Source organism: Salvelinus alpinus, chromosome 27 (genome assembly GCF_045679555.1).
Source record: "Salvelinus alpinus chromosome 27, SLU_Salpinus.1, whole genome shotgun sequence".
Taxonomy (NCBI): Eukaryota; Metazoa; Chordata; class Actinopteri; order Salmoniformes; family Salmonidae; genus Salvelinus; species Salvelinus alpinus.
In genome coordinates, this window is record NC_092112.1 from 43,695,105 (window position 1) to 43,716,956 (window position 21,852).

General features: G+C 42.6%; 1 protein-coding gene across 2 annotated transcripts in view; it reads left to right on the top strand.

Moving 5' to 3' along the window:
- LOC139556636 (kelch-like protein 29) overlaps window positions 1–21,852 on the top strand; it is a 325,217-nt gene that overhangs the window by 16,454 nt on the left and 286,911 nt on the right. Inside the window, exon 2 of one of the 2 annotated variants that reach the window (XM_071370836.1) lies at window positions 7,563–7,633. The gene's annotated coding sequence lies outside the window, so the exon portion shown is untranslated. The remainder of the gene's footprint in view (window positions 1–7,562; window positions 7,634–21,852) is intronic. The other variant, XM_071370835.1, reaches the window with a different exon arrangement.

Genomic DNA, 21,852 nt, shown 5'->3' on the forward strand with positions numbered 1-21,852 from the left:
TCTTTTTGTCAGACCCGCAAATACCATGATACATGCATGCAATGCTTTATTATAGGTGTTCCAATGCAAACCCTAACCCCCCCACACACACTCTACTATTCAAGTGGAGCAGTAGTTACTTCACCACCCTTCACAGGCCACTGTGTAGCATGATGTTCAGACTTGAAAGGCGGGTAATTGTTGCTTGCATCTGAAGCCAAAGAAATGAACACCGGAAAATCATATCTCGGAAATAGTCACCTCTATGGTACCCTGTTAAGGCTAGGGCGACTGCTACGTTTGTGGTGCGCCGTATATACAATGCCATGTATGTGTAACCCCTAGTCAAGTTCTTCAAAGGAAAACAGAAATACCGCAATCATAGAACTGACCCTGGTTTTAATAGAAGTATTCTGAGCATAGACAAAGCTATCTCTTGTCGTTTCTCTGCTGCCTATGGCCCTTTGGTGTGCAATGCTATAGCCTTCTGGGTAAGAATCAAGATCAATTACAATTTATTTGCATTTGTCAGCTCAACATTTTCAAGTTCCCTGTTTTGAATTTGAGTGAGTAGGCCTAGGACCTTTTTTTGTAGGTTATTAACAGTTGAAACACTTAAATCAACCCTAGCAGCTTGTCTCAAATGGAGTCAGTGGTGCTGGCCAGGTTAGATTATTAATGGTGAGTCTCCATCTCTCATACTCTAATTGGTCTCTGGTGATTGTGAAGCATTCTGATTAAGAAATGCCATTAAAATGGATGTATTATGCCTGCAAGTCTGTTTCTCAGTCAGATAGCTATTTTAATCAATTGATAATTACACACGATTTATTGCTTGAGTTCCTGTTGACAGCTTCACAATAATTGGTTACATGGCAAGTTTGGTGCTGTGCTGTTTGAATGACATCGAAAATATATATTGTGCAAAATAAAGTTGTGAGGACGATAACTTTTTACTAATTTATTTCATAGAGCAATACATCATGGGTAGTGTTTTAGCATTTGTTAACTCACAGAATATAGAGCATACTTGTCTTTATCTAAGTTAAATTTAGGCCTAAATCATATCCATGTGTCAATTATAGCCAGTCTATCCTAGTTGATATGTATCTGTAATGTTCACTCACAATCTGTGAGTATGTTTTTGACTTTATTAATGTCATCCATGGGTGACTTTTCACACAGTGTGTCTTATCCATTAAGGAAATGCTAATGACTGCTCGGAGCGAGAGGAAGCTGTATGTAAGTGGGCAATTCCATGTAAAAGGACCCATAAGTATCAGATGGGAGTTCATAGTAGTATGTCAAAAAATAAATATATATTTTTATTTGACCATTTCTATCCTAAACATTTGGAATAAGCAAAGGCTTTGATTTCTGGTCAAACAGATGGAAAATGGGTCTTGGACAACATCTACCAGAAAGTCTTAAACGTTGATAGAGAGAAATCAAAATACAAATAATGTTGAAGTAAAGACGCCTGCCAACTTACATATTTAGTTTTAGAGAAATGATTTACCTTTAATAAACATTGCCTTGTAATTCCATTACCAAAAACCCACACATCTTTAAGATATTTTCACATTTTTCTCCCTCATAAGGAGGGAGGATAATGAAAGTTCACAGAAGTGACAACAAATACATTTGTGCAAAATAGAAAGGGGGTAGACTACTGTTACATGCTTACTTATGAGCCCTTTCCCAACAATGCAGAGTTAAAAAGTAAGAAAATAACAATAATTAGCAAATAAGAAAAAAAATAGAAAAATAATACAATAACAAGGAGTACCGATACCGAGTCAATGTGCAGGGGTACGAGGTAGTTGAGGTAATAATATTATTACGTATATGTAGAAAATGTGAGTCAATGCAAATAGTCCGGGTAGCCAATGGATTAACTATTCAGATGTCTTATGGGTTTATGGAAGCTGTTCAGGAGCCTTTTGGTCCCTGACTCGGCGCACCGGCACCGCTTGCCATACGGTAGCAGAGAGAACAGTCTATGACTTGGGTAGCTGGAGTCTTTTGACAATTTTTAGGGCCTTCCTCTGACACCGCCTGATATGTAGTTCCTGGAATGCAGGGAGCTCGGCCTCCGCGATGTACTGGGCCTTACACATTACCCTCTGTGGTGCCATGCAGTCGGATGCCAAGCAGATGCCATACCAAAGGCCTATTTAAATGGTTTTGATGGTTATTTTTTATTTTCACGAGAGACTACGTCCATAACCGTCAGGTACACAGTTATTCAATTAATGTCACAGCCCTACATGTCATAGCTGACACCTCATTCTTTCTGCAGACATCCTTGAATCTTAATTCGGGGGAGATATTTCAATGTTTTTTTTGAACGCGTAGTCGCACAAAGAACTGAGGGAGATTTTACCGTAATTCTGTTACCCAACTTTGCATCTGCATAGTTCTTGTCAATTGCTGGTGGGGTAAGTTTCTCAACCAAGGGAAATTGCAATGAAAGCGTGTCTGGACACTTCTATAACATGCCGTTTACAAAAATAGAGACTTGATTAATTTAGAAGAATGACATTCAGGATATAGTTATACAGAATGTTCTACTTTTGATGCACGATGATAATGTGTTTAATAACTGATATGATAAATATATTTGCTAAATTGTAATTTTTCACCACTATGGCCTATTTATTGCCTTACCTCCCTTATCTTACCTCATTTGCACACACTGTATATAGACTTTTTCTACTGTATTATTGACTATGTTTGTTTATTCCATGTGTAACTCTGTCGTTTGTGTCGCACTGCTTTGCTTTATCTTGGCCAGGTCGCAGTTGTAAATGAGAACTTGTTCTCAACTGGCCTACCTGGTGAAATAAAAAAAATATATATATTATAATTCGGATAAATTAAACTAGTGCTAGTATTTCAAGTGATTAGCTACGATAAGCCTAATTAATAAACAGTTAATGTCATAAATTAACCATCAATATTTCACTTATACTGTTCGAAAGACAGAATGCAATATACAGTGCCTTTGGAAAGTACAATTTTCCCCCCCTCATCAATCTACACACAATAGCACATAATGACAAAGCAAAACACAGGTTTTTAGAAATGTTTGCTAATTTATAAAAACTGAAATATTACATAAGTATTCAGACCTTTTACCTAGTATTTTGTTGAAGCACCTTTGGCAGTGATTACAGCCTCGAGTCTTCTTGGGTATGACGCTACAAGCTTGGCACACCTGTATTTGTGGAGTTTCTCCCATTCTTCTCTGCAGATCCTCTCAAACTCTGTCAGGTTGGATGGGGAGCGTTGCTGCACAGCTATTTTCAGGTCTCTCCAGCGAAGTTCGATCAGGTTTACAGTGGGGCAAAAAAGTATTTAGTCAGCCACCAATTGTGCAAGTTCTCCCACTTAAAAAGATGATTGAGGCCTGTAATTTTCATCATAGGTACACTTCAACTATGACAGACAAAATGAGAAAAAAAATTCCAGAAAATCCCATTGTAGGATTTTTAATGAATTTATTTGCAAATTATGGTGGAAAATAAGTATTTGGTCAATAACAAAAGTTTATCTCAATATTTTGTTATATACCCTTTGTTGGCAATGACAGAGGTCAAACGTTTTCTGTAAGTCTTCACAAGGTTTTCACACACTGTTGCTGGTATTTTGGCCCATTCCTCCATGCAGATCTCCTCTAGAGCAGTGATGTTTTGGGGCTGTTGCTGGGCAACACGGACTTTCAACTCCCTCCAAAGATTTTCTATGGGGATGAGATCTGGAGACTGGCTAGGCCACTCCAGGACCTTGAAATGCTTCTTACGAAGCCACTCCTTCGTTGCCCGGGCGGTGTGTTTGGGATCATTGTCATGCTGAAAGACCCAGCCACGTTTCATCTTCAATGCCCTTGCTGATGGAAGGAGGTTTTCACTCAAAATCTCACGATACATGGCCCCTTTCATTCTGTCCTTTACACGGATCAGTCGTCCTGGTCCCTTTGCAGAAAAACAGCCCCAAAGCATGATGTTTCCACCCCCATGCTTCACAGTAGGTATGGTGTTCTTTGGATGCAACTCAGCATTCTTTGTCCTCCAAACACGACGAGTTGAGTTTTTACCAAAATGTTCTATTTTGGTTTCATCTGACCATATGACATTCTCCCAATCTTCTTCTGGATCATCCAAATGCTCTCTAGCAAACTTCAGACGGGCCTGGACATGTACTGGCTTAAGCAGGGGGACACGTCTAGCACTGCAGGATTTGAGTCCCTGGCGGCATAGTGTGTTACTGATGGTAGGCTTTGTTACTTTGGTCCCAGCTCTCTGCAGGTCATTCACTAGGTCCCCCCGTGTGGTTCTGGGATTTTTGCTCACCGTTCTTGTGATCATTTTGACCCCACGGGGTAAGATCTTGCGTGGAGCCCCAGATCGAGGGAGATTATCAGTGGTCTTGTATGTCTTCCATTTCCTAATAATTGCTCCCACAGTTGATTTCTTCAAACCAAGCTGCTTACCTATTGCAGATTCAGTCTTCCCAGCCTGGTGCAGGTCTACAATTTTGTTTCTGGTGTCCTTTGACAGCTCTTTGGTCTTGGCCATAGTGGAGTTTGGAGTGTGACTGTTTGAGGTTGTGGACAGGTGTCTTTTATACTGATAACAAGTTCAAACAGGTGCCATTAATACAGGTAACGAGTGGAGGACAGAGGAGCCTCTTAAAGAAGAAGTTACAGGTCTGTGAGAGCCAGAAATCTTGCTTGTTTGTAGGTGACCAAATACTTATTTTCCACCATAATTTGCAAATAAATTCATTAAAAATCCTACAATGGGATTTTCTGGATTTTTTTTCCTCATTTTGTCTGTCATAGTTGAAGTGTACCTATGATGAAAATTACAGGCCTCTCTCATCTTTTTGAGTGGGAGAACTTGCACAATTGGTGGCTGACTAAATACTTTTTTGCCCCACTGTATGTCCGGGCTCTGGCTGGGCCACTCAAGGACATTCGGAGACGTGTCCTGAAGCCACTCCTGTGTTGTCTTGGCTGTGTGCTTAGGGTCGTTGTCCTGTTGGAAGGTGAATCGTTGCCCCAGACTGAGGTATTGAGAGTTCTGGAACAGGTTTTCATTCAAGGATCTGTCTCGGTACTTTGCTCCGTTCATCTTTCCCTCGATCCTGACTAGTCTCCCAGTCAATGCCACTGAAAAACATCCCCACAGCATGATTCTGCCACCACCATGCTTCACCGTAGGGATGGTGCCAGGTTTCCTCCAGACGTGACTCTTGGCATTCAGGCTAAAAAGTTCAATCTTGGTTTCATTAGACCAGTGAATCTTGCTTCTCGTGGTCTGAGAGTCTTTAGGTGCCTTTTGGCAAACTCCAAGCAGGCTCTCATGTGCCTTTTTACATTTACATTTACATTTAAGTCATTTAGCAGACGCTCTTATCCAGAGCGACTTACAAATTTTACTGAGGAGTGGCTTCCGTCTGGGCCACTCTACCATAAAGGCCTGACTGGTATAGTGCAGCAGAGATGGTTATCCTTCTGGAAGGTTCTCCCATCCCCACAGAGGAACTCTGGAGCTCTGTCAGTGACCATCACCTCCCTGATCAAGGTTCTTCTCCCCCGATTGCTCAGTTAGGCCGGACGGCCAGCTCTAGGAATAGTCTTGGTGTTTCCAAACTTCTTCCATTTAAGAATGATGGATGCCACTGTGTTCTTGGGGACCTTCAATGCTGCAGAAATGTTTTGGTACCCTTCCCCTCAGAGCTCTACGGACAATTCCTTTGACCTCAACTGTGGGACCTTATATAGACGTGTGTGCCTTTCCAAATCATGTCCAATCAATTGACTTTACCACAGGTGGACTCCAGTCACGTTGTAGAAACATCTCAAGGATGATCAATGGAAACAACAGGATGCACCTGAGCTCCCTTTGTCATTATGGGGTATTATGTGTATATGGCTGAGGATGTTTTATTTATTTAATCAATTTTAGAATAAGGCTGTAACATAACAAAATGTGGGAAAAGTTAAGGGGTCTGAATACTTTCCGAAGGCGCTGTATAATATGTCTGCAACTGCAGACAACACCCCCAAACTATTAATAACACGAGTCTATTCACACTAGCGAGCCACTATTCACGCTAGCGAGCCACTATTCACGCTAGCGAGCCACTGTTTTTACTATTCACTAAGGTAAAATGAGCAGCATTTTGAGAGGTGTTTCAAAACTTGCACATTCATCATAATGGAATTCATCCAGCCAGGGCTTTGAGGGGAAAAGAAACATGTATACATGTTCTGATAGTTGCCTGAATTAAAGGCCCGTTAGAGAAGAATTGGATCGTTTCTCTGAGCTGTGGGTAATTTCTTATCGTTTACTTGCCAGATGTCCAACATCGGAGCCTTTTTTAGTTTGGTTGTAACATGACTAACCTCTCAAACACGGCTTTGAACGGCAGATGGAGACATGACAAGACAATCAACGAGTGCAATGATGTCCTTGTATTTAGGCAAATTTCCATTTAGGTAGTGGGATTGTCTGGATGTTTCCATATATCTGTTGGCATTATTGAAGGTAAATATTATGCAAAACGAAACATGCTTTAGGTTAAAGTATTACAAATAGCAAATCTTTCTGTGATGCTGTTTTATATTTAGGTTTTTGAGTTCGAGTGTATGCAATAATTATTGAGACCTAGAGGGAAAAACCCTGGTTTCCAACCATTACCATCCTCTGGTTACCATCTCCCGGTCTCTCTGGGATGGATGACATCATGACATGAGATCATAAGCTCATAGATCACGTTGTGGTGACTTCCAAACACTGTCACCGTGGACCAGTCAGAAACGGCCTTGTTTATGAAACAACAAAGCGTTGTTTACGTTCGTTCCACAATAGAGACCTTTGAGGTGCCATCACCCATACAGAATGCTGGCTTTGTTATCAGCTGATTTTAAAGACAAGCGTTCAGTTCTAAACGCAACATAAAATACTGGTCATTTAGTTCTAAACGCAATATAAAATACTGGTCATTTAGTTCTAAACGCAACATAAAAGACTGGTCATTCAGTTGTAAATGTAATATTGTTGTAGGTGTTGGATGGTGTAGCACCTCTGACCTGTATCGTTTGCTCCGACTACTCCCTGGGATCATGTTCAATTCCAGCCATGCTTCCAACCTGACCTTTACCTCTCTCTGTCTGGTCTAACATTGACCTCTAAACGTGTATGCACAGACACACACATGCCCACACACATTCACACTCCTGCACGCGCAAATGTGTACACACACACGCCCACACAGCGCATGCACACACAGAAAGAGAGGGAGAGAAATATGCTTTATCAGATATGTCAGGTTTAGCTGTAGTGTAGTGTATCACACACCGTTTGGGATGTAATTTGTCTGCACTGAAAGATTCTCACAAGCATGTTTTTGAATTTTCCATGCAGTCCAATTTGGTGTGTGTGTGTGTGAGTGAACTGATGTCTGATTTGAAGTAAACCTATTTTGGATAGATGATGAGACTGATGCTAATTATCAGTATGAGTGTTTTTCCCTTTTCTCACCAATATGCTGTGGTGTTATTGTTTCTGCAGGTGTAGACGGCAATACTCAGATCTCATTTGTCTGTGATGAGAATCGCCATCCACCAGAGACCTAAGGTACGGTAAGATAACAAACGCTCATTATCTCATCTACCAATAAACAATTCATCATGCCTGGAGAAAAAACACCAATCATGTGTGTGTATACACACACACACACGATTGGTGTTTTTTATATATATATATATATATACACACACACCAAATGACTAGGTAATCTGATGCAGTCGAGCACACCATTTTCAAGCAAACATTGAAATATTAATGTTGATTTCTCTGAAACTGTCTCAATGACTGATGGTAATTTCATAGTATAGCTCTCTTTTGACATTTAAAGATTGTTTTAAGTGTTGTTGGAAAAACTGATCCTATTATTGTTACATATTCATGAGCCTTTTGTGAGCTGTTGAGGTTTATATGGTTGAAGTAATTCGTTCAGGGTCAGATGCACAACAAAATGACAAACAACTACCTAGCTCTGCGTCTTCTGCGTATAATATTTGAGCAGACTTTAGTTCATGTCTCTTGGTATTAGAACAGCAAGAAAAAGTGTAACAAGTTAGGCTCTAAATATTTCTGAGTTTGGTAATTAGACTTAAATTACACCCCTTGGTCATGTAGTATGGTGTGTAGTGTGTGTGATTGTGTGTGCACAACTATGCGATTTGTTTAATTAGTGGGGGGTCAAATTACTTGAATTACTTGATTCACGGCTTCATTAATTTTGATTGACTTCTCCTCTCCTTCCAAATGAGGGAGGGAGAGAGGGGAGGGTGACCTAGGTCTGTCTTTGTCTAGTCCTACCTGCCAAGATCTTGGAATTCTGAGAGCAAGCAAAAAACTGCAGCCAGGCACCAAGCAATTATGGGTTTAGTGTCCGGTCTCGGGTCATTAAGAGATAGGATTACTGCTGGGCCGGAGGACCCCAGGAATGTGTCGTCCCCTCTGGTGGCCCGACTTACCACTGATGAAATGGAATTGAATTAATGGGGCTGCCCACAGCGCTGCCTGATTAAAATGACACACACGGCTTTGATCCATGCTGGCCCCTCGAGGGACATAGGGGGGTGGGGTGAAGGGGGTTTGGGAGGAGGGTGTGTGTGATTATTTTAATTTTATTTAACCCTTATTTTAACAGGTGTCACTAGGCTGTGTGCTTGGCTTGGATCAGTACACCCCTGATTTTAACACTACTCATTATTTGTGCTGGGGTCCATCTCCCAACCCCACAACCTTCTCACTGGGGGTCTGAACCTGTCCGGTGCAGAACTGGTTGCCTGATTCCCGGTCAATGGGTAAAAAAATAACAAAAATACAGAGATAGCAGCTGTAGAGCCGAGATGGGTGACTCCAAATATAACATTGTCAAGTAGAAATATATTAAACCAAACAGAAACCAAATACAGTTAATGTTTGACTTTGCGATGCTCCTTTGACTGTCAACATCTCAGTATATATTTTGTCTGAATACTGCAAATAGAAGTAAATGTGTTGAAGATAAACGAAACCAAATAAAATGCAGTAATGTTTGTCTTTTGAGATGGAAAGTAAAATAACACCTAGAGGTAGCTATATTAAATTCAACTAAACCAAGTCAGGGCCACTGGTTTCTGCATACTCCGGTTAGTGAGGGCCACTGGTTTCTGCATACTCCAGTTAGTGAGGGCCACTGGTTTCTGCATACTCCGGTTAGTGAGGGCCACTGGTTTCTGCATACTCCGGTTAGTTAGGGACACTGGTTTCTGCATACTCCGGTTAGTGAGGGCCACTGGTTTCTGCATACTCCGGTTAGTGAGGGCCACTGGTTTCTGCATACTCCGGTTAGTGAGGGACACTGGTTTCTGCATACTCCGGTTAGTGAGGGACACTGGTTTCTGCGTACTCCGGTTAGTTAGGGACACTGGTTTCTGCATACTCCGGTTAGTGAGGGCAACTTGTTTCTGCATACTCCGGTTAGCTAGGGACACTGGTTTCTGCATACTCCGGTTAGCTAGGGACACTGGTTTCTGCATACTCCGGTTAGCTAGGGACACTGGTTTCTGCATACTCCGGTTAGCTAGGGCCACTGGTTTCTGCATACTCCGGTTAGCTAGGGCCACTGGTTTCTGCATACTCCGGTTAGCTAGGGCCACTGGTTTCTGCATACTCCGGTTAGCTAGGGCCACTGGTTTCTGCATACTCCGGTTAGTCAGGGCCACTGGTTTCTGCATACTCCGGTTAGTGAGGGCCACTGGTTTCTGCATACTCCGGTTAGTTAGGGACACTGGTTTCTGCATACTCCGGTTAGTGAGGGCCACTGGTTTCTGCATACTCCGGTTAGTTAGGGCCACTGGTTTCTGCATACTCCGGTTAGTGAGGGCCACTGGTTTCTGCATACTCCGGTTAGTGAGGGCCACTGGTTTCTGCATACTCCGGTTAGTGAGGGCCACTGGTTTCTGCATACTCCGGTTAGTGAGGGACACTGGTTTCTGCGTACTCCGGTTAGTTAGGGACACTGGTTTCTGCGTACTCCGGTTAGTTAGGGACACTGGTTTCTGCGTACTCCGGTTAGCTAGGGACACTGGTTTCTGCGTACTCCGGTTAGCTAGGGACACTGGTTTCTGCGTACTCCGGTTAGCTAGGGACACTGGTTTCTGCATACTCCGGTTAGCTAGGGCCACTGGTTTCTGCATACTCCGGTTAGCTAGGGACACTGGTTTCTGCATACTCCAGTTAGCTAGGGACACTGGTTTCTGCATACTCCGGTTAGCTAGGGCCACTGGTTTCTGCATACTCCGGTTAGCTAGGGACACTGGTTTCTGCATACTCCGGTTAGCTAGGGCCACTGGTTTCTGCATACTCCGGTTAGTTAGGGACACTGGTTTCTGCATACTCCGGTTAGCTAGGGACACTGGTTTCTGCATACTCCGGTTAGCTAGGGACACTGGTTTCTGCATACTCCGGTTAGCTAGGGCCACTGGTTTCTGCATACTCCGGTTAGCTAGGGACACTGGTTTCTGCATACTCCGGTTAGCTAGGGACACTGGTTTCTGCATACTCCGGTTAGCTAGGGCCACTGGTTTCTGCATACTCCGGTTAGCTAGGGACACTGGTTTCTGCATACTCCGGTTAGCTAGGGCCACTGGTTTCTGCATACTCCGGTTAGCTAGGGCCACTGGTTTCTGCGTACTCCGGTTAGCTAGGGCCACTGGTTTCTGCATACTCCGGTTAGCTAGGGCCACTGGTTTCTGCGTACTCCGGTTAGCTAGGGCCACTGGTTTCTGCATACTCCGGTTAGTTAGGGCCACTGGGGTAGGCTCCCCTCACCTGCTGAAGAAGTTGAAAATGCCTGCTGTACCCTTGAAGTGCATTTAGCTTGATTCAGCTTAGTGCGGTACTTAGCTGTATAGACAGAAAATCACGAGGGTTGTCTGTTGTAAAGGTGTCTGCTAAGCAGAAAATCTAATGATTGTAATGATATGACCTCTAACATGGAAACCAGGCAGTGGTATGTGCATATAACTGCAAGGTCATGTTTTCTACCAGCCCTTGGTCATTAGTAGTAAAACTGCCTCTGTCCCTGCCTGCACATCCATTGTCATAATAAAGCGTATACTTTCCACTAATTTGAAGCCTGCGCTCGCACTCACACACTGTATGCAGACTGCAACACGCAGACATTAACATTGAAGCGTTGTCTCTCAGCCGAGTGATTAAGACATTGCGCCCAATAGGGGGTCGGGTGGAGAGTGGAGACCCCTGGGGATAGAACACACAGCAGGGGTCACGTGACCCCCCCCCCCCCCCCCCCCAAGACCCCCATGCTGCACCACACGGGTCACAACATGACATCTCATCTGGGCCATTGAGCCTAATATCTGTGAAGGAGCGACTGAGGCACGCACAAATGCAACCATGGTTTAGCATTAACTCCATCCCGAACACTATACAGAATTATTACTCTATACGTTTGCATTACAACATTGCCTGTTGTGTTTTCTTATCTTCTAAAGTACACTTCAGGAGGTGGTTTCAGTGAGAGAATGAGTATCATAGCGGTGGGTGATATAAGGCAGGGAAAACCTGAAACGGAGAAACTTCAATCCACTTGACACCTGTATGTGTGAATTTATCTAGCTGTGGAGTGTAAAGAGCTATTGCTCTTTCAATTCAATTCAAAGCTTTATTGGGACGGGAAACATACAGTACCAGTCAAAAGTTTAGACACACCTACTCATTCCAGGGTTTTTCTTTATTTTTGCTATTTTCTACATTGTAGAATAATAGTGAAGACATCAAAACTATATGAAATAGCTCATATGGAATCATGTAGTAACCAAAGAAGTGTGAAACAAATCAAAATAGATTTTAGATTCTTCAAAGTAGCCACCCTTTGCCTTGATGACAGTACAATGCAATGAGGGTAATGAAATACAGTTAATTTCAGTAGTAATAACAATAATAGTACATGGCTAATAAATAAACAACAAAATGTACATGATGATAGTTACACTATGTATTACTTGTAAGTTACAGTGCCTTCAGAAAATATTCAGACTCCTTTACTTTTCCCACATTTTGTTAGGTTACAGCCTTATTCTAAATTCGTCATCAATCTACACACAATACCCCATAATGACAAAGCAAAAACATGTTTTTAGATTTCTTTTGCTCATTTATATTTTTTAAATATATAAAAATCACATTTACATCAGTATTCAGACCATTTACTCAGTACTTTGTTGAAGCACCTTTGGCAGCGATTACAGCCTTAAGTCTTCTTGGGTATGACGCTACAAGCTTGGCACACCTGCATTTGGGGAGTTTCTCCCATTCTTCTCTGCAGATCCTCTCAAGCTCTGTCGGGTTGGATGGGGTGTGTTGCTGCACAGCTATTTTCAGGTCTCTCCAGAGATGTTTGATCGGGTTCAAGTCTTGGCTCTGGCTGGGCCACTCAAGGACATTCAGAGACTTGTCCAAAAGCCATTCCTGCGTTGTCTTGGCTGTGTGCTTATGGTCGTTGTCCTGTTGGAAGGTGAACCTTCACACCAGTCTGAGGTCCTCAGTGCTCTGGAGCAGGTTTTAATCAAGGAACTCTTTTGTACTTTGCTCCGTTCATCTTTGCCTCAATCCTGACTATTCTCCCTGTCCCTGCCGCTGTAAAACATCTCCACAGCATGATGCTGCCACCGCCATGCTTCACCGTAGGGATGGTGCCAGGTTTCCTCCAGACATGACGCTTGGCATTCGGGCCAAAGAGTTCAATCTTGGTTTCATCAGACAAGGGAATCTTGTTTCTCATTGTCAGAGTCCTTGGGGTGCCTTTTGGCAAACTCCAAGCAGGCTGTCATGTGCATTTTAACTGAGAAGTGGCTTCCGTCTGGTCACTCTACCATAAAGGCCTGATTGGTGAAGTGCTGCAGAGATGGTTGTCCTTCTGGAAGGTTCTTCTATCTCCACAGAGGAACGCTAGAGCTCTATCAGAGCGACCATCGGGTTCTTGGTCACCTCCCTGACCAAGGTCCTTCTCCCTCGATTGCTTAGTTTGGCCGGACGGCCAGCTCTAGGAAGAGTTTAGGTGGTTCCAAACTTCTTCCATTTAAGAATGATTGAGGCCACTGTGTTCATGGGGACCTTCAATGCTGCAGACATTTTTTGGTACACTTCCCCAGATCTGTGCCTCAACACAATCCTGTCTCGGAGCTCTACGGATAATTCCTTCGACCGCTTGGCTTGGTTTTTGCTCTGACATGCACTGTCAACTGTGGGACCTTATATAGACAGGTGTGTGCCTTTCCAAATCATGTCCAATCAATTTAATTTCCCACAGGTGGACTCCAAGTTGTAGAAACATTTCAAGGATGATCCATGGAAACAGGATGCACCTGAGCTCAATTTTGAGTCTCATAACAAAGGGTCTGAATACTTATGTAAATAAGATATTTCTGTTTTCACTTTGTCATTATGGAGTATTGTGTGTAGATTGCTAAGGACTTTTATGTATTTAATCCATTTTAGAATAAGGTTGTAACGTAACAAAATGTGAAAAGTCAAGGGGCCTGAATACTTTCCCGAAGGCACTGTATATACAATATAAATGCCTCAGGGAATTAATGGTCATGGGATGGCCCTCGGGCAATGGCATTTGGATATATATATATATATATATATATATATATATATATATATATATATACACACACACAGTATACAGTCAAAAGTTTGGACACACCTATTCATTTTTACTCTTTTCCACATTGTAGAATAATAGTGAAGACATCAAAACTATGAAATAACACATGGAATCATGTAGTAACCAAAAAAGTGTTTAACAAATCAAAATATATTTTAGATTCTTCAAAGTAGCCACCCTTTGCCCTGATGACAGCTTTGCACACTCTTGGCATACTCTCAACCAGCTTCACCTGGAATGCTTTTACAACTCATCCTAAACCATCTCAATTGGGTTGAGGTCGGGTGATTTGTGAGGCCAGGTCATCTGATGCAGCACTCCCTCACTCTCCTTCTTGGTCAAATTGCGCTTACACAGCCTGTAGGTGTGTTGGGTCATTGTCCTTTTGAAAAACAAATGATAATCCCACTAAGTGCAAACCAGATGGGATGGCGTATCGCTGCACAGTGCCGTGCTGGTTAAGTGTTCCTTGAATTTGAAATAAATCGCAGACAGTTTCACCAGCAGAGCACCCCCACACCATCACACCTCCTTCTATGCTTCACGGTGGGACCCACACATGCGGAGATCATCCGTTTACCTACTCTGCGTCTCACAAAGACACAGCAGTCGGAACTAAAAATCTCAAAGGACAGATGTCCACTGGTCTAATGTCCATTGCTCGTGTTTCTTGGCCCAAGCAAGTCTCTTTATCTTATTGGTGTACTTTTAGTAGTGGTTTCTATGCAGCATTTCGACCATGAAGGCCTGATTCACGCAGTCTCCTCTGAACAGGCTGCAATCTGAGGTGCAGTTAATTGAGGCTCTGCAGAAGAGGAAACTCTGGGTCTTCCTTTCCTGTGGCGGTCCTCATGAGAGACAGTTTCATCATAGCGCTTTATGGTTTTTGCGACTGCAAAACTAACTTTTAACACCTGAAAACGAGGCCTATGTCGACATAACCTGAAAGGCCGCTCAGCAAGGAAGAAGCCACTGCTCCAAAACCGCCATAAAAAAATCAGACTACGGTTAGCAACTGCACATGGTGACAAAGATGGTACTTTTTGGAGAAATGTCCACTGGTCTGATGAAACAAAAATAGAACTGTTTGGCCATAATGACCATCGTTATGTTTGGAGAAAAAAGGGGGATGCTTGCAAGCCGAAGAACACCATCCCAACCGTGGAGAACAGGGGTGGCAGCATCATGTTGTGGGGGTGCTTTGCTGCAGGAGGGACTGGTGCACTTCACAAAATAGATGGCATCATGAGTGAAGAAAATTGTGGCTATATTGAAGCAACATCTCAAACATCAGTCAAAGTTAATGCTTGGTCGCAAATGGGTCTTCCAAATGGACAATGACCCCTGTATATAAACTCAGCAAAAAAAGAAACATCCCTTTTTCAGGACCCTGTCTTTCAAAGATAATTCTTAAAAATGCAAATAACTTCACACACCTTCATTGTAAAGGGTTTAAACACTGTTTCCCATGCTTGTTCAATGAACCATAAACAATTAATAAACATGCACCTGTGGAACGGTCGTTAAGACACTAACAGCTTACATACGGTAGGCAATTAAGGTCACAGCTATGAAAACTTAGGACACTAAAGAGGCCTTTCTACTGACTCTGGAAAACACCAAAAGAAAGATGCCCAGGGTCCCTGCTCATCTGCGTGAACGTGCCTTAGGCATGCTGCAAGGAGGCATGAGGACTGCAGATGTGGCCAGGGCAATAAATTGCAATGTCCATACTGTGAGACGCCTAAGACAGCGCTACAGTGAGACAGGACGGACAGCTGATCGTCCTCGCAGTGGTAGATCACGTGTAACAACACCTGCACAGGATCGGTACATCCGAACATCACAAGCACAGGATGGCAACAACAACTGCCCGAGTTACACCAGGAACTCACAATCCCTCCATCAGTGCTCAGACAGTCCGCAATAGGCTGAGAGAGTCTGGTCTGAGGGCTTGTAGGCCTGTTGTCTGGTGAGGACCTGCCTTACATCACCGGTAACAACATCGCCTATGGGCACAAACCCACCGTCGCTGGACCAGACAGGATTGGTAAAAAGTGCTCTTCACTGACGAGTCATGGTTTTGTCTCACCAGGGGTGATGGTCGGATTTGCGTTCATCGTCGAAGGAATGAGCGTTACACCGAGGCCTGTACTCTGGAGCGGGATCGATTTGGAGGTGGAGGGTCCGTCATGGTCTGGGGCGGTGTGTCACAGCATCATTGGACTGAGCTTGTTGTCATTGCAGGCAATCTGAACGCTGTGCGTTTCTGGGAAGACATCCTCCTCCCTCATGTGGTACCGTTCCTGCAGGCTCATCCTGACATGACCCTCCAGCATGACAATGCCACCAGCCATACTGCTCGTTCTGTGCGTGATTTGCTGCAAGACCGGAATGTCAGTGTTCTGCCATGGCCAGCGAAGAGCCCAGATCTCAATCCCATTGAGCACGTCTGGGATCTGTTGGTTCGGAGGGTGAGGGCTAGGGCCATTCCCCCAGAAATGTCTGGGAACTTGCAGGTGCCTTGGTGGAAGAGTGGGGTAACATCTCACAGCAAGAACTGGCAAATCTGGTGCAGTCCATGAGGAGGAGATACACTGCAGTACTTAATGCAGCTGGTGGCCACAACAGATACTGACTGTTACTTTTGATTTTGACCCTCCCCCTCTGTTCAGGGACACATTATTCTATTTCTGTTAGTCACATGTCTGCTGAACTTGTTCAGTTTATATCTCAGTTGTTTAATCTTGTTATGTTCATACACATATTTACACATGTTAAGTATGCTGAAAATTAACGCAGTTGACAGTGGGAGGACATTTCTTTTTTTGCTGAGTGTATGTGTGTCTCCTATATATCTGGAAGTAATATTAGTGGTTTCTCCCTCACCCAGAATAATTCCCTGCTCATGTCATTAGTAAATGCACAGAAGTTGGGAATTGGTTGAGATTTTTTCTTGAAGAAACGTGATATTATTTGTGAGTATTTCTCACAGTAGAAGAAAAAGTGCATCTCTGTCTCTACCTCCCCTGTGGTGCAGTGACCACATAGACGCTCCTCTTTGGGTAGCCATGTGTTTTTGTCTCCCTTTTTCTATCGCCAATTGGTAGTCTCTGAGTCTGTTTTCTGTCTCTTTCTGTGTCTTTCTCTCTTTCTGTTTGTCTCTCTCCTTTTCTTCGTCTCTCTCTCTCTCCTTTTCTTCCTCTCTCTCTCTCTCTCTCTCTGTCTCTGTCTCTGTCTCTCTCTGTCTCTCTCTCTCTAGTGACTGAAGGAGAAAAGGAACATGCTATTATAACACACATAGAGTTCCATTAAAAACTATATAGAAGGAAGTGAATTATGAAGTGCTCAACCTATTTTGACAAATGTCATATTTTAAATAGCGTTATTGTTGTTCTGATACACTATTACACCATATAGTTCTTTATACTGGTAATAAAATAAGTCCCCAGATCTTCTGAGAACATTACAGGCACAGATATTGTTTCAGTGAATAACTACCCCTGCCACTGTTACTCTAATGTGTCCTCTTCTCCAGTAGGCCTTAAGGGGACATTTTGAACATAAAACCATTTCCTTTGTCTGTTTCTGTGTCCAGTTGCAGTGGTGGGCAGGGGGATATGCTGCCAGACCTCTGCTACTGTGGCTCCAAAATGGTGGGGGCTCAAGAGGAAGTGGCTGCGAGGGAAGGGGATCAAACAACATACTGTATGCCTAACAGAGCAGTACCTTGTGTGATTGCCTGCTTTGTGTATGAGTATAACTTACTGTATATCGATGATAATGGACTTGATTTATTTAGCCCTTTTCCAAGTGCCCAAAGCGTTATATATCAGTACTGTAGTAGTTTAATTGAGCACTTAAATCACCAACCACCCCAAGAAATAATGTTGACGTAGCTGTTAATTCACCTCGAGAACAATTACGAGAGAGAGAGAAAAATAGCCTGTTGAGTTCTGCAAAGCCGTAGTGTCGTTGACTATTGCAAATGCTATGGGCTCTGGACAAAAGTAGTGCACTATACAGGGAATAGTGTCATTTCAGATGTATCCATAGACTTTCTCTCTATACGGTGACAAAGGGTGGCTCTGTCGTCCCACTGTTATTTGCCGAGAGCCTCCCATGAGGACCAGCTTTCCCTGCATTTGCTGACAGCTAGCATTACACACACACACACACGTACACACACACGTACACACACCTCAGATAACCCCTGGCTGCCATTCAACCTGTTGGCGATCCACATCCGCCCATCCATCCGTCCACGCTGTCAGTGTTTGCTCGAGTCCTTTTTAGACAAGTATCCTTCAGTGGATATATCACGCTTTGCATCCCTGATATCCGTGCCTTTTCAAAGGCTATGGTACGTCGGTCACGTCCGTCGGTCATGTCCGCTAACTTATTCTCCAATCTCAACACACGATCTTCTCCACATGCATCCTCGACAGACGTCCTGACGCTGTGTGGATTTTCGAGAACAGGATCTTGCTTCGGCCTCTATGGAGAAGCATTAAGATGACACTATATGGTTCATATTTCATATTTCACAGTGTATGCTTAGAGTGCACGAGTAGCCTACAGTAAATCCCAGATATTGTTAGTTTACTATCAGTGTAGATATTGCATATGGTTTTACTTTCGGTCATATGCTATACGACAAGGCTTGTCATATCGAGCCCCAGTCTAGATAGAAAGCAGAGGCAGCAGCACAATACGAGACTGTGGAAATCATTTTCTCCTGGGGGGACAGTGGACTATTCTATTCTAATACTAGCCTCAGAATACATATCTTATATAAGTCTATTCTCAGACAAACAGGTTGGCCATTCATTGTTATGTTACCTCTGAATGAGGCAGTGTTATTCTGACTGTGTCTCTGAGCAGTGCAGGGCAGACCCGCTGGTATGGAAGGAGAGTGATTTCCCTGCTCTGAACAGTCCTGCTAAAATGTTCATTACATCTCTCCTGTAACTACCCAATGTCCTCCAGATTAAATGCATTCCTGTAACAGAGGGACCTCTTGTCTAAAAAAAAATATTTCAAATATTCTGTTTTATCGTTCACGGTCAACTGGCCAACTGAGTGAAAATGTTATATGAAATAATTGTTGGTGCGTCAAAGTGATTTTTTTTCATATCTCCTTATGTTGACAGTTTTTAATGTCCAGCTGCGGAGTCCAACTCATTCCCGAGCACATATCTCTAGCCTACATATGTAGAGGAAAGTCTGTGATGTTTTCTGGTATGTTCAGCAGCGTGACTAAGGCAGGAAGGGAGGCAGATGACCGGGAGGTTGGTTGTTTAGGGCTCTGGTCTACTGGAGGCGTGGAGAGAATTATAACTGCCGCTTCTTCACAAACCAGAGCTAGTTCACAGACATCATTTTGTACGGACATATCTGGCAGTAGTGTAGCTTTCTAGCTTTTTGCGTCGTGGCTGTATGACTTTCCTGTAGATAAAATGCTTATTTTGATGGACTTTTGACAAAACTAACAGATAAGGTTAGGTCTTCTCAACCCAGGGTATCATTTGAAAGAAATTGATTAATACAAATTCAAGCTAACAATTTTATTGATATAGATACGCAGACAATCACAATCCTCTCTAGATCCATGGGTTGTCCATGGGATCAATTAACTTCAATTCCATCAATCAAACCAAACGTAAATAGCTTTGTTTGTTTTTTTATTATAAAAGACAATCTCGTCATGTTGATACAGTAGGGAAGTAAATGGGATTACCTCAGTCAGTAATCTCTCTTCTGGATCCACAGGCTGTCCATGTGCTGCCTGTGTAGAACAATTTTAAACTGATCCACACTCTGACTTATGGACAGGAAACGTGCCGTACAGATGTCAAGACAAAATTATAGGGGGGGAGGGATGCACTGATGCAGGTTGACCTGGCGAGGTGAATTCCTACCACAGTATGACATTTCACGTAATTGTGCCCCAACTTCTTTTCCCTAACCATCATGTTTTCAAAGCATTCAACCACAACACATCCTCTGTCAGTTTTAACCCCATCCACTCCTGGCATGAGATGGAGATTTTCTATACGGACACCGCTTTCTGAACAGCTCGCCCGGCCGTCTCTCTTTCTCTCCAAGTAGTAAACTGAAGAATGGCAGTGTGGCTTGTAAAGTTTTGTTTTTCCAATAGGCTTTTTAGTTTTTCCACCAGGCAGATTTTTTTTAAAGGCATAACACAAAACGAATAGACTTGTTTTGTAGGACAATGTTAATTAAGAAATTGCTGCCTGTGTTTTTGCGATTTGAGGCCAAGCTTTAGTTTTATATATTTTTTTGCAAAACCATTACAATGAACTAGTGAGACTATTCTACAGTGTTGGCTAGTAGTAGTAGTAAACTGGAAAATTTAAACATGGCTTGTAAAGTTGTTTTTCAGATTGAAGCTTTGATATTATTATTATTTTCGGCAGCCATTTATAAACCAGTGAGCAGTCGGATGTACAGAACAGTGTGTGATAGTCTAGTGAACAGAACAGAGTTCATGTTACCTTGAGTATCCCTCAGATATCGGCAGGTAGCAGGTGCACTCAGCTTTCCAGGGAAGACAGACAACAGTTATAAAAAGCAACACTTAAATGGGCAGATACCCTTCAACTGTCAAGAGGATGAAAGGGAAACAGTAAGGATCACACGGCGAGAACAGACAATAACTGAAATACCAGAACCTCTCATGATGTTTGCTGTGGTGGCTTTTATGTTCGACTTAAGGGTCGTGTTGACAGTGCTATTCAAATACGGTTAATATTTCTTCATTAACTTCTTTGGTATAGGGGGCAGCATTTTCACTTTTGGATGAATTTCGTGCCCATAGTGAACTGCCTCCTACTCTGTCCCACATGCTAATATATGCATATTATTATTACTATTGGATAGAAAACACTCTGAAGTTTCTAAAACTGTTTGAATGATGTCTGTGAGTATAACAGAACTCATATGGCAGGCAAAAACCTGAGAACAAATCCAAACAGGAAGTGAAAATTCTGAGAGTGGTTGTTGTTAAAGTCATCGCCTATTCAATTCCCTGTAATATATGGATCTGTTTGCCCTTCATACGCCTTCCACTAGATGTCAACAGTCAGAACGTGGAATGAAGCTTATGCTGTGTTGTGGGACCGGATGGGAGGGGAATCAGTTAGTGGTCTGGCAGATTGCCAGTTCTTGGTCACGCGCTTTCCTCATTATATCGTCATTATATCGTCATGCGTTCCATTACTTATAGAGACTGAAAAGAATTCTCCGGTTGGAACCTTATTGGATATAAATGATAACAACATCCTGAAGATTGATTCTCTACTAAGTTTGACCAGTTTATTCGACCTGGAATATAACTTTTTGAAGTTTTCGTCCGACGTTTGCCTGCATCTGCGCGAGCGTTTGGACACGTGTACTACACATGCTAGCAAAAGTAGCTAATAGGACACTTGGATTCCTGGCACTGCATTCTGATGAAGATAATCAAAGATAATCTAAGATAAGATAATATTTATGATGTAATTTCGTATTTCTGTTGACTCCAACATGGCGGGGAAATGTTGTTACATCTGAGCGCCGTCTCAGATTATTGCATGTTGTGCTTTTTACGTAAAGTTTTTTTTTAAATCTGACACAGCGGTTGCATTAGGAACAAGTGTATCTTTAATTATATGTAAAACATGTATCTTTCATCAAAGTTTATGATGAGTATTTCTGTTATTTGACGTGGCTCTCTGTAATTACTCCGGATATTTTGGAGGCATTTCTGAACATGGCGCCAATGTAAACCGAGATTTGTGGATATAAATATGCACATTATCGAACAAAACATAAATGTATTGTGTAACATGATGTCATATGAGTGTCATCTGATGAAGATGTTCAAAGGTTAGTGATTAATTTTATCTCTATTTATGGTTTTTGTTACTACTATCTTTTGCTGGGAAAATGGCTGTGTTTTTCTGTGGCTATGTACTGAGCTAACATAATTGTTTGGTGTGCTTTCCCCGTAAATCCTTTTTGAAATCAGACATGTTGGCTGGATTCACAACATGTGTAGCTTTAATTTGGTGTCTTTCATCTGTGATTTCATGAGATTGATTTTTA